Raw genomic sequence first — 13,052 nt, forward strand, 5'->3', positions numbered from 1 at the left:
TAAGGAACCTGCTTCTCTCCCTCTCTATATCCATACTGGTTCTCTCTCTCTCCCTCTGTCAAATGAACAAGTAAAATCTTTAAAAAAGAAAAAAGTAAGGTCTTCTGAAAAAAAGAAGACATTAAGTTCTGAGCTCTTTTACAACATAGACGAACCTTGAAAACATACAAAGTAAATAAAAAGACACAAAGGGAAGATTATTGTATGATTCTGTCTACATAAAATATCTCTGAATATTCATTCAAATTCAAACAAATTCATAGTAACAAAGTGGATTAGAGATAGCAGGGACTGAGGGGAGAAAGGAATGGGAAATTATAGCTTGATTGGTATGGAGCTTCTGTTTGGAGTGATGGAAAAGTTCTAGAAATAGACAATGACAGATTGCATGCTGTTGTGAAAATAATTAATGCCATTATATTGTATAATTAAAAATAAGCAAAGTGTTAAGTTCTATGTTACTTATATTTTACCACAATTATATTTATTTAAAAGGGTTTTTTTAAGACCATGAGAAGGACAGTTCAGCTTCTGACAAGCAATATAGATCTACTCAACAAGGTAATACCATAAGGAAAGACAATGCTTTCTTTAGGGAGGATTTTTAATTCTCACTCTTATGTATATTTTATTGTAGTTTTACAGTTTAACTATAGACTGATCAACTTTGACAAACATGTGGGCTCTGTAACCATCACTCAACCAAATGATATAGCGTTAATATTAAATATTTTATTAAAAATTTCATTCTGAAACTTTCCAAACATTGTCATCACCAAAGGCAACCACTGTTCTGGTTTTTATCATCATTGCTTTAAATTTCCTTTTAACATCATCAGTAGCATGTCAGCAATAAGTAGGATTGGAAATCCATTAAGGCAAGGTTGCGTGAGGGACAAAACAGATAAACTGAAGACTAAAAGAAAAGCCCATCTACCGCTTGATGGTTAGGGAGCAATATCAACCTGGGATATGGCACATTAAAATAACCTCGATATATGAAAGATGCCAAGAAGAAGGAAGCACAGAAGTTAGCTCTCCTACCTCTCTTCATCTACTGTGGTATATGACTGCATGTCATAGAGAGAAGCCAGAAATACTTCAGAGTCTGGCTGTCTTGTCAAATGTAAGATAATGGAATAAAATGAAAGCACTGCCAAAGCCAAAGCAGAAATAAAAATGATGCTTGCCTGGAAGGATCTTTAGTGCTACCTGAGCCAGAGTGAAGTCCAATGAGCTAAGGAGGTTGAGAGAAAATGCCACTCAAGCCAAAAGAAATCAAAGCTCAAATTACAGAGCCACAAACTTTATAACAAATGTGGTGGAGCAGACTGTCCCCAGTGAGTGGGGGCTGTTGTCCTTGAGAAGAGCCGATGTCAGCCAACATATACCAAAAGAAGAGCATGAGGACTTTGGGGAGGAGATGCCTCTGCTTTTTGCCACAGACCCTCAAAAGTATTTCTCTCATTCCAGTCACCTAAATATCTTTTGGAGTTTACCAAGAATTTACCAAAAGACATCCATCTGACACTGTCTAAAGGATTTTTTAAATCATTGGCTGTAGGTAAGGGAGTTATAATTGTCTTCCCTGCTAACCAGAGATATGGGGGGCTAGCAAAGATGGCCACATTAGGAATGAAAAAATATAAAATAGTTGTATTTTCTGTGAGTGTCGGATTAGCTGTGTGAGTTGAATGTGTGGCCTGCTGCCATTGTATTTAAGAGCCAAATTAAATAAAAATTATCAACTATATTTTCAAAAATTGGGATCATATTTAGCAAAGATGATATCATCAAACTACTTAAATTGTTCTTATGCTTTTTTTCTGGGCTGGTGTTTGTAATGGAAGTTTTTTACATTTATACCATTTTTAAACTTACACCTAGCTATTTTAATTTAAGATTACATAATAAAAAAACTTCCATCTCTAAATATTCTCTAAAAATATATTTTTATTATCTATATGATATTCAAATAGATTCACTGGAAGGTGTTTACATATTCTCCTATATTTGGACATGAAAACATTTGCAATTATAAGAATAATACAAATGTATAGCCAATTTGTGCTATATTTCTAAATACTAATTTAGTATGTTTTTCCTAAAATTGGAATTTGTGAGTCAATATAGATGAAGATTTTAAAAGTTAGCATATACTGCCAAATTGCTTTCCAAAAGCTCTGTGAAAATTTACACAGCTACTAGTAGGAAAGAAAGTGCCAATCATAAAGAGTACCCTTGCCAGGACTATATAATATCATTGTGAATCTTTTCTAATTTGATAGGCCAAACATTGTATTATCTTTAATCAGAATTTTTTATTATCACTGAGCAGTAAGATGATAAATAGTTACTGGAAGGCACCAAAAAAGATCTACTTTCTGGACCTCGAAATCCTAAAAATGCCATTTAAAACTGCATTATAATTCCTGGATTTTAATCTAATAGTATTCTAGAGCTCACTTTACTTAGAAAAACATACCATCATCCAATATTTTTTAAGATTTGTTTTTTTATTTTACAGAAAGAGAGAGAGAACAAGCGAGAGAGAGAATAAGCATGAGTGGGAAGGGCAGAAGGTGAGGGAGAGAGAGAATCTCAAGCAGACTCTGTGCTGAGTGTGGAGTCCAATACAGGGCATGGTCTCGTGACCCTGAGGTCACGACCTGAGCTGAAACTAAGAGCCAAACATTTAAGGGACTGTGCTACCCAAGTGCCCCACTATGGTCCAATTTTATAAAATAGACTATTTTCAAGGACAATGAAAGCTAAAATAAACAAATGGGCTTATAGCCAACTAAAATGCCTTGCATAACAAAGAAATGATGAACAAGGGGCGCCTGGGTGGCTCAGTGGGTTAAGCCTCTGCCTTCGGCTCAGGTCATGATCCTAGAGTCCTGGGATCGAACCCCATATCAGCCTCTCTGCTCAGCGGAGAGCCTGCTTCCCTTCCTCCCTCTCTGCCTGCCTCTCTGCCTACTTGTGATCTCTGTCAAATAAATAAATAAAATCTTAAAAAAAAAAAGAAATCATGAACAAAACAAAAGGCAACCTAGTGAATAGGAGAAGATATTTGCAAATCATATATCCAAAAAGAGTTTAATATTAAAAATATATAAAGAACTTACACAACTTAATACCAAAAAATGAACAACTTGATTAAAAAAATGAGCTGAGAACTTAAATAGACGTGTTTCTTCAAAGAAGACATACAGTTAACCAATAGGCACATGGAAAGATGCTCAACATCACTAATTGTCAGGGAAATGCAAGTCAAAGCCATTATGAGGTATCACCTCACATCAATCAGAATCATTAGTATTAAAAAGACAAGAAATGATGAGTGGTGGTGAAGATATGGAGAAAAGGGAACCCTTGGGCCCTGGTGGTGGCAATGTAAATTGGTGCAGCCACTGTGGAAAACAGTATGGAGGTTCCTCAAAAAACTAAAAACAGAAATAACATATGACCCAGTAATTCTATTCCTGAAAGTTACCCAAAGAAAACAAAAACACTAATTTGAAAAGATATATACACCCCTGTGTTAATTGCAGCATTATTTACAATAGCCAAATATGGACACAAATCAAATATCCATATATAGATGACGGATAAAGAGGATGTGGTGTGTGTGTGTATGTATATATTATATAATATACTATATACATATTATATATTATAGTATAGTATATACATATTTATGAATAGTATATTACATATGTATATAGGAATATAACATATACATGTACATATATACAATAACATGAATGAAACTATAGGGTCTTACGCTAAGTGAAATAATTTAGCCTTAAAAAAACAAATACCATATAATGTATTTTTATCCCCAGGGGCACAGGTCTGTGAATCGCCAGGTTTACACACTTCACAGCACTCACGATAGTACATACCCTCCCCACTGTCCATAACCCCCTCCCCCTCTCCCAACCCCACCTCCCCCCAGCAACCCCCAGTTTGTTTTGTGAGATTAAGAGTCATTTATGGTTTGTCTCCCTCCCAATCCCATCTTGTTTCATTTATTCTTCTCCTATCCCCCTAACCCCCCATGTTGCATCTCCACATCCGCATATCAGGGAGATCATGATAGTTGTCTTTCTCTGATTGACTTATTTCACTAAGCATGATACCCTGTAGTTCCATCCACGTCGTCGCAAATGGCAAGATTTCATTTCTTTTTATAGCTGCATAGTATTCCATTGTGTATATATACACCACATCTTCTTTATCTATTCATCTGTTGATGGACATCTAGGTTCCTTCCATATTTGGCTATTGTAGACATTGCTGCTATATACATTCAGGTGCACGTACCCCTTCAGATCACTACATTTGTATCTTTAGGGTAAATACCCAGTGGTGTGACTGCTGGGTTGTAGGGCAGCTCTATTTTCAACATTTTGAGGAACTTCCATGCTTTTTTCAAGAGTGGTTGCACCAGCTTGCATTCCCACCAACAGTGTAGAAGGTTTCCCCTTTCTCCTCATCCTCGCCAGCATCTGTCATTTCCCGACTTGTTAATTTTAGCCATTCTGACTGGTGTGAGGTGGTATCTCATTGTGGTTTCGATTTCTATTTCCCTGATGCTGAGTGATGTCTGGAGCACTTTTTCCTGTGTCTGTTGGCCATCTGGATGTCTTCTTTGCAGAAATGTCTGTTCATGTCTTCTGCCCATTTCTTGATTGGATTATTTGTTCTTTGGGTGTTGAGTTTGCTAAGCTCTTTATAGATTTTGGATACTAGACCTTTATCTGATATGTCATTTGCAAATATCTTCTCCCATTCTTTCAGTTGTCTTTGGGTTTTGTTAACTGTTTCTTTTGCTGTGCAAAAGCTTTTGATCTTGATGGAGTCCCAATAGTTCATTTTTGCCCTTGTTTCCCTTGCATTTGGCGATGTTCCAAGGAAGAAGTTGCTGTGGCTGAGGTCGAAGAGGTTTCTGCCTGTGTTCTCCTCAAGGATTTTGATGGCTTCCTTTCTCACATTGAGGCCCTTCATCCATTCTGAGTCTATTTTCACATGTGGTGTAAGAAAATGGTCCAGTTTCATTTTTCTGCATATGGCTGTCCAATTCTCCCAACATCATTTGTTGAAGAGACTGTCTTTATTCCCTTGGACATTCTTTCCTGCTTTGTTGAAGATTAGTGGACCATAGAGTTGAGGGTCTATTTCTGGGCTCTCTATTCTGTTCCACTGATCTTTGTGTCTGTTTTTGTGCCAGTACCATGCTGTCTTGATGATCACAGCTTTGTAATAGAACTTGAAGTCTGGAATTGTGATGTCACCGACTTTGGCTTTCTTTTTCAATATTCCTTTGGCTATTCGAAGGTCTTTTCTGGTTCCATACAAATTTTAGGATTATTTGTTCCATTTCTTTGAAAAAAAAATGGATGGGATTTGATAGGGATTGCATTAAATGTGTAGATTGCTTTAGGTAGCATAGACATTTTCACAATATTTATTCTTCCAATCCATGGGCATGGAACATTTTTCCATTTCTTTGTTTCTTCCTCAATTTCTTTCATGAGTAAAAACTTTATACTGAGTATAGATTCTTTGCCTCTTTGGTTAGGTTTACTCCTAGGTATCTTATGATTTGGGGTGCAATTGTAAATAGGATTGACTCCTTAATTTATCTTTCTTCTGTCTTGTTGTTGGTGTATAGAAATGCAACTGATTTCTGTGCATTGATTTTATATCCTGACACTTTACTGAATTCCTGTACAAGTTTTAGCAGTTTTGGAGGGCAGTCTTTTGGGTTTTCCACATAAAGTACCATATCATCTGCAAAGAGTGAGAGTTTGATTTCTTCTTTGCTGATTCGGATACATTTAATTTCTTTTTGTTGTCTGATTGTTGAGGCTAGGACTTCTAGTACTATGTTGAATAGCAGTGGTGATAATGGACATCGCTGCTGTGCTCCTGACCTTAGCAGAAAAGCTCTCAGTTTTCCTCCATTGAGAATGATATTCATGGTGGGTTTTTCATTGATGGCTTTGATGATATTAAGGTATGTGCCCTCTATCCCTACACTTTGAAGAGTTTTAATAAGGAAGGGATGCTGCACTTTGTCAAAGGCTTTTTCAGCATCTATTGAGAGTATCAGTATGGTTCTTGTTCTTTCTTTTATTAATGTATTGTATCACATCAATTGATTTGAGGATGTTGAACTAACCTTGCAGCCCTGGAATAAATCCCACTTGGTCGTGGTGAATAATCCTTTTAATGAACTGTTGGATCCTATTGGCTAGTATTTTCATGAGAATTTTTGCATCTGTGTTCATCAAGGATATTGGTCTGTAATTCTCTTTTTTGATGGGACCATTGTCTGGTTTTGGGATCAAGGTGATGCTGGCCTCATAAAATGAGTTTAGAAGTTTTCCTTCAATTTCAATTTTTGGAACAGTTTCATGAGAATAAGAATTAATTCTTTAAATGTTTGGTAGAATACCCCTGGGAAGCCATCTGGCCCTGGGCTCTTGTTTGTTTGGAGATTTTTGATGACTGTTTCAATCTTCTTACTGGTTATGGATATGTTCAGGTTTTCTCTTTCCTCCTGGTGCAGTTTTGGTAGTTTATATGTCTCTAGGAATGCATCCATTTCTTCCAGATTGTCAAATTTGCTGGCGTATGTTGCTCACAATACATTCTTATAATTGTATTTCTTTGGTGTTTGTTGTGATCTCTCCTCTTTCATTCATGATTTTATTTATTTGGGTCCTTTCTCTTTTCTTTTTGAAAAGTGTGGCCAGGGGTTTATCAATCTTATTAATTCTTTCACAGAACCAGCTCCTAGTTTTCTGATTTGTTCTATTGTGTTTTTGGTTTCTATTTCATTGATTTCTGCTCTGATCTTTATTATTTCTCTTCTCCTGCTGGGTATAGGCTTTCTTTGTTGTTCTTTCTCCAGCTTCTTTAGATGTAGAGTTAGGTTGTATATTTGAGACCTTTCTTGTTTCTTGAGAAAGGCTTGTATCACTACATATTTTCCTCTCAGGACTGCCTTTGCTGTGTCCCACAGATTTTGAACCATTGTGTTTTCATTATCATTTGTTTCCATGAATTTTTTCAATTCTTCTTTCATTTTGTGATTGACCCATTCATTCTTTAGAAGGATGCTTTTTTTGTCTCCATGTATTTGGGTTCTTTCCAAATTTCCTTTTGTGATTGAGTTCTACCTTCAGAGCACTTGGTCTGAATATGTGCAGGGAATGATCCCAATATTTTGATACAGGTTGAGAATTGATTTATGACCTAGGATGTGATCTATTCTGGAGAATGTTCCTTGTGCACTAGAGGAGAATGTGTATTCTGTTGCTTTGAGATAGAATGTTCTGAATATATCTGTGATGTCCATCTGGTCCAGTGTGTCATTTAAGACCTTTATTTCCTTGTTGAGCTTTTGCTTGGATGATCTGTCCATTTTAGTGAGGGAAGTGTTAAAGTCCCCTACTATTATTGTATTATCATTGATGTGTTTCTTTGATTTTGTTATTAATTGGTTTATATAGTTGGCTGCTCCCATGTTAGGGCCATAGATATTTAAAATTGTTAGATCTTCTTGTTGGACAGACCCTTTCAGTATGATATAGTGTCCTTCCTCATCTCTTATTACAGTCTTTGGCTTAAAATCTAATTGATCTGATATAAGGATTGCCACCCCACCTTTCTTTTGATGTCCATTAGCATGGTAAATTGTTTTCCACCCTCCTCACTTTAAACCTGGAGGTGTCTTTGGATCTAAAATGAGTTTCTTGCAGACAGCATATTGATGCATTTTTTTTTTTTATCCATTCTGATACCCTGTGTCTTTTGATTGGGGCATTTAGCCCATTTACATTCAGGGTAACTATTGAGAGATATGAACTTAGTGCCATTATATTGCCTGTAAGGTGACTATTACTGTATATTTTCTCTATTCCTTTCTGATCTACTACTTTTAGTGTCTCTCTTTGCTTAGAGGACCCTTTCAATATTTCCTATAGAGCTGGTTTAGTGTTTACAAATTCTTTTAGTTTTTGTTTGTCCTGGAAGCTTTTTAGCTCTCCTTCTATTTTCAATGATAGCCCAGCTGGATATAGTATTCTAGGCTGCATGTTTTTCTCGTTTAGTGCTCTGAATATATCATGCCAGCTCTTTCTGGCCTGCCAGGTCTCTGTGGATAAGTCTGCTGCCAATCTAATATTTTTTACCATTATATGTTACAGACTTCTTTTCCTGGGCTGCTTTCAGGATTTTTTTCTTTGTCGCTAAGATTTGTAAATTTTACTATTAGATGACGGGGTGTGGACCTATTCTTATTGATTTTGAGGGTTGTTCTCTGCACCTCTTGGATTTTGATGCTTGCTCCTTTTGCCATATTAAGGAAATTCTCTAATAATTATCTCCAATATGCCTTCTGCTCCCCTTTCTCTTTCTTCTTCTTCTGGAATCCCAATTATTCTAATGTTGTTTCATCTTATGGTATCACTTATCTCTCGAATTCTCCCCTCATGGTCCAGTAGCTGTTTGTCTCTCTTTTGCTCAGCTTCTTTATTTTCTGTCATTTGGTCTTCTATATCACTAATTCTATATTTTGCCTCATTTATCAGCCTCCATTTTTGTTTGTGTCTCATTAATCACTTTTTTATTTCAACTTCATTGGATTTTAGTTCTCTTATTTCTCTAGAAAGGGCTTTTATTTCTCCAGACAGTGTTTCTCTAATATTTTCCATGCCTTTTTCGAGCCCAGCTAGCACCTTGAGAATTGTCATTCTTTTTTTTTTAAACATTTTATTTATTTATTTGACAGAGAGAAATCACAAGGCAGGGAGGCAGGCAGAGAGAGGAGGAAGCAGGCTCCCTGCTGAGCAGAGAGCCTGATGCGGAGCTGGATCCCAGGACCCTGAGATCATGACCTGAGCTGAAGGCAGAGGCTTTAACCCACTGAGCCACCCAGGCGCCCCAAGAGAATTGTCATTCTTAACTCTAGGTCTGACATATTACCGATGTGCATATTGATTAGGTCCCTAGCCTTCGATACTGCCTCTTGTTCTTTTTTTTTTTGTGATGAGTTTTCCTGCCTTGTCATTTCATCCAGATAAGAATATATGAAGGAGAATATAAAATACTAAAAGGGTGGCAAAGACCCCACAAAATGTGCTTTAACTAAATCAGAAGCTATCCCAAATCATGGTGGGAAGAAAAGGGATAAAAAGAATTTCAGAAAAAAAAATTAAAAAAAAATAAAGAAAAAATATACAAAAGAAAATATATATATTAGAACAGGGTTATCCAGTTAATTTTGGGAGTATTTTGGTCTCTTAGAAGAAATACCTCCCCAAATTTCAAAGAGTAAAAAACATATATAAGTGTAAACACAATGAAGAGATGGAATATGACTATAAAGATTAAAAAAAAATTTTTTTTAATTTCTAAAAAAGGAGTTGATAAGATGAGTTGGTTGGGAGAATAAAGAAAAAGAAAGTGGAGAGAATTTGCTCAGTCTGGAGACTAGAACAAAGCCCTATGCTAGAATTACAGTATATTTTGATTTATTAGAAGAAGTTGTATCCCAAATTTTTTAGAAGAAAAAACCCTATGTGTATACAAAAAATAAAGTTAGATACAATGAAGGATAAAATATGACTATAATAATGAAGGTTCAAAAAGGATTTTTTAAATGAAAGCTATTGTTAAAATAAACTAGTTAAAAAACATTAAAAGAGGAAAGAGTAAAAGTTAAAAAGTTTTTTAGCATATGAAAAAAATAAAATTAAAAAAAATTAACTTTGCAAGACTAAAGAATCATGGGGAGAAAGCCATTAATTCCATGCTTTGCTTTCTCCTCCTCTGGAATTCCGCTGTTCTCCTTGGTAAGTGAACTTGGTCTTGGCTGGATTTCTTGCTGATCTTCTGTGAGAGGGAACTGTTGTAGGGATTCTCAAGTGTCTTTTCCTGAGGCAGAATTGCACCGCCCTTACCAGGGCCGGGCTAAGAATTGGCTCAGGTTCGCTTTCCGGAGCTTTTGTTCCCTGAATGCTCTCCATAGAGTTGCAGAGGATAGGAATGAAAATGGTAGCTTCCTAATCTCTAGCCCATAGGAGCTGAGATCTTGGGGCCCACTCCTCAGTGTGCCCTCGGAGAAAAACACTCAATCACTCCCATCTCCCTGGCCTCCGGCTGTGCTCCGAGTTCACCTATCCTGTGACCAAGCATCTCTGTTTCTGGCACACAGCCTCACCTGGAGTCTCCAAAACCCACAGATCCCTGCGCTCTTCCAGGGGGACCTCCCTGGATCTTGTGTGGTCCCTTATCAAAGAACAGTGGGCTGACTGTGCCACGGATCACTATTTAAGGTAACCTCAAGTTGAGAGCTCACTCCTCAGCTCTGTCTCTGTAGCTGGCTTCCCCACTCTAAACTTGCAAGCTCTGCAACACTCAGACATCCCCAATCCTTCTGTGACCCCGCAAGACCTGAGACCACCCTGTCCCCGCATGTGCTTCACCCTGCCTTAGCCTCTGGAGTGATGTCCCTCAGTGGAGCAGACTTTTGAAAGTTCTGATTTTGTGCTCCATTGCTCCCCTGCTTTCCAGGAGCCGGCCCCTCCCCGCTGTGGTCTATCTTCCCATTGCATTGGATTCACTCTCCGCCAGTCCTACCTTTCAGAAAGTGGTTGATTTTCTGTTTCTAGAATTGATGCTCTTCTTCTCTTCAATCTTCTGTTAGATTTATAGGTGTTAGGAATGGTTTGATAAACTATGTAGCTGATCTCCTGCTACCTGATGTCATCTCAGCCTGCTACTTCTCTGCCATCTTGAGTCCTTCCTCCATTCTCATTGTTTTAAAGGAGTTGTCAATGCATTTGTCCTTTTGGTGTATATTTGTGATTTCTGTAACTTGACTACTTACGATTTTTAGATCCCATCTCAAGAATAAGATGAATAATAACTAGATTCACATTAAATTTCTTCTCTTCCTTCTCTTTTTCTTTTTTAAAACAATTCTAACAGGAACACTCTTTAAGCACCCAGCAATGTCATTGATTGAACAATTTTCAAGCTTAGTTGTCTTCAGTAAGAATTTTCAAAATAAAGTAAAGAGACCTGTAATACCAAAATGTTTCATAAGGATTTTAGTATCAGATGATCTCCTCCTTTTTTAAAGATTTATTTATTTAATTGAAAGAGAGTGAGAGTGTGGAGGAGGGGCCAAGTGAGAGGGAGAGGGAAAGAGTTTCAAGCAGACTCCCCCCAGACTGCAGAGCCCAACTTGCTGCTGGAGTTCATGACTCTGAGATCATGACCTGAACCAAAATCAAGAGTTGCAGGCTCCCCACTGAGCCACCCAGGTATCCCCAGATGATTTCCTCTTTATAACAAAATAATTTGGAGGAAAATTTGACATATTAAGATTTAATATATTTTGTTTGGGAAGATAAAAATTAAAATTGGCTTTAGACTGTAGATTAAGCAGGAATTTTTCAGTTAGGTAAGAGGCAGTTCAGGAACAGAGCTTTGCATATTTTTGTTCTGTTGAGTTGTGGACCTAGTCAAACCTAGGGAGGAATCATGGGCACTATATCAAATTTAAAGTGTAGTTAGGGACAATGTGAAAGGTTTTGAAGTTTGTAATCATTGACTAGCTTTTCTTAAAATTTTTTAAGTATGAACAACGGGAATTATGTACAATATCTTATTACAAACTCCTATAAACTTCTTAAAAGAAAGACCTTCTCCAATGTATCACTGTTGAACTGATAAATAAATTAGCTGGGTATTTTTGTGTTCTCATTTTTTGTTATTATTTGTTTGTTTCTCTGACAAAGTTCTAAATATTATAGACACACATTTCCCCCAAACTTGAAACCTACTATACTCACATGGGTAGAAAGTAAAATGTCTGCCCAGTATCTTCTTCTGTCTCTTTTAAAGTCTTTCTGCCCATAATTTATGTAATCAATCGGGGATATTAATTGCACAAAAATAGGAAAATGGCATTCTCCTGAGCTGATTTCCCATTAGGTCTTAGAGAGAATGAATGGAAAGGGTAGAGAATGACTTAAAAATATAGATTAGACTTGTCTAGAAAGGTAATAAACTTCTAAGTGAACATAAGCTAAATTCAGATTCCTAACAAAAATGGAAACGAGCCAGTTTCCAGCTCTCATTACCAAAATTTTGTATGACTCCCATCTTCACTCATTTCATACTGCAAGATGTCTATTCTGACATATCTTGGCATCTTCTGATTAAAAAATGTTCTTTAAATTAAATAAAATTTCCATAGGAAATTTAGAGCAGCCTGTATTCTCTATATGTTTGATTCATTTTTAAAGCACCTATTTCTATAACTGATATGGTATGTGATCAATGTACATATATTTTTAAAAATTAATGAATAATTATGTTTATAATTTCAATATGTTTAGAATAACTCTGGTCAATGTAAAATAGACTATTTTTCATTTTCTAAATGTTTAAAGAAGCTAATAAGAATAAAACTTAATTAGATGTTTGGATTAATGTTTGTAAGTAATAAATATTACCCTTCCAAATGGATTTTAATAAAACTTTGTATATTAATATTTTTAAAGAATATATTTAGCAATACTATAATATATGCCTATAAAAATGTTTTGGTAGAGCTACAATTAACAGCTTATATTATTCAAGCAATACTTAACATAGAATGCACTAAAATACTAGTACAACTACCTAACATGGATTGTTCCTTAGAGTTTATTGTTCATGAGAATTAAAATTAGGTTTTGTACAAAAAATGTGAGGTTAAGGTCCAGACATATTTTATTGTAACTGATTTAGTACTTAAGATGATTTTCCCACAAGGCTTTGTTTGTTCTTGCAGAGAGGTGAGTTATTAACATAGACTTGTATACTGTTGTCCATTCCACATGGCTGTGTCCTGTTTCTTCTTCCCTTTTTTGATAGAAATATCAAAAATACCTTTATAAAATCTACGGTAAAATGTTCAGTTTCACTGAACCTAAGTTTCCACATATGGCCTGGTCTCCTTAGCACAAATGATTGATCCT

The sequence above is a fragment of the Meles meles genome, chromosome 2 (assembly GCF_922984935.1).
Source record: "Meles meles chromosome 2, mMelMel3.1 paternal haplotype, whole genome shotgun sequence".
In the NCBI taxonomy this organism is placed as follows: Eukaryota; Metazoa; Chordata; class Mammalia; order Carnivora; family Mustelidae; genus Meles; species Meles meles.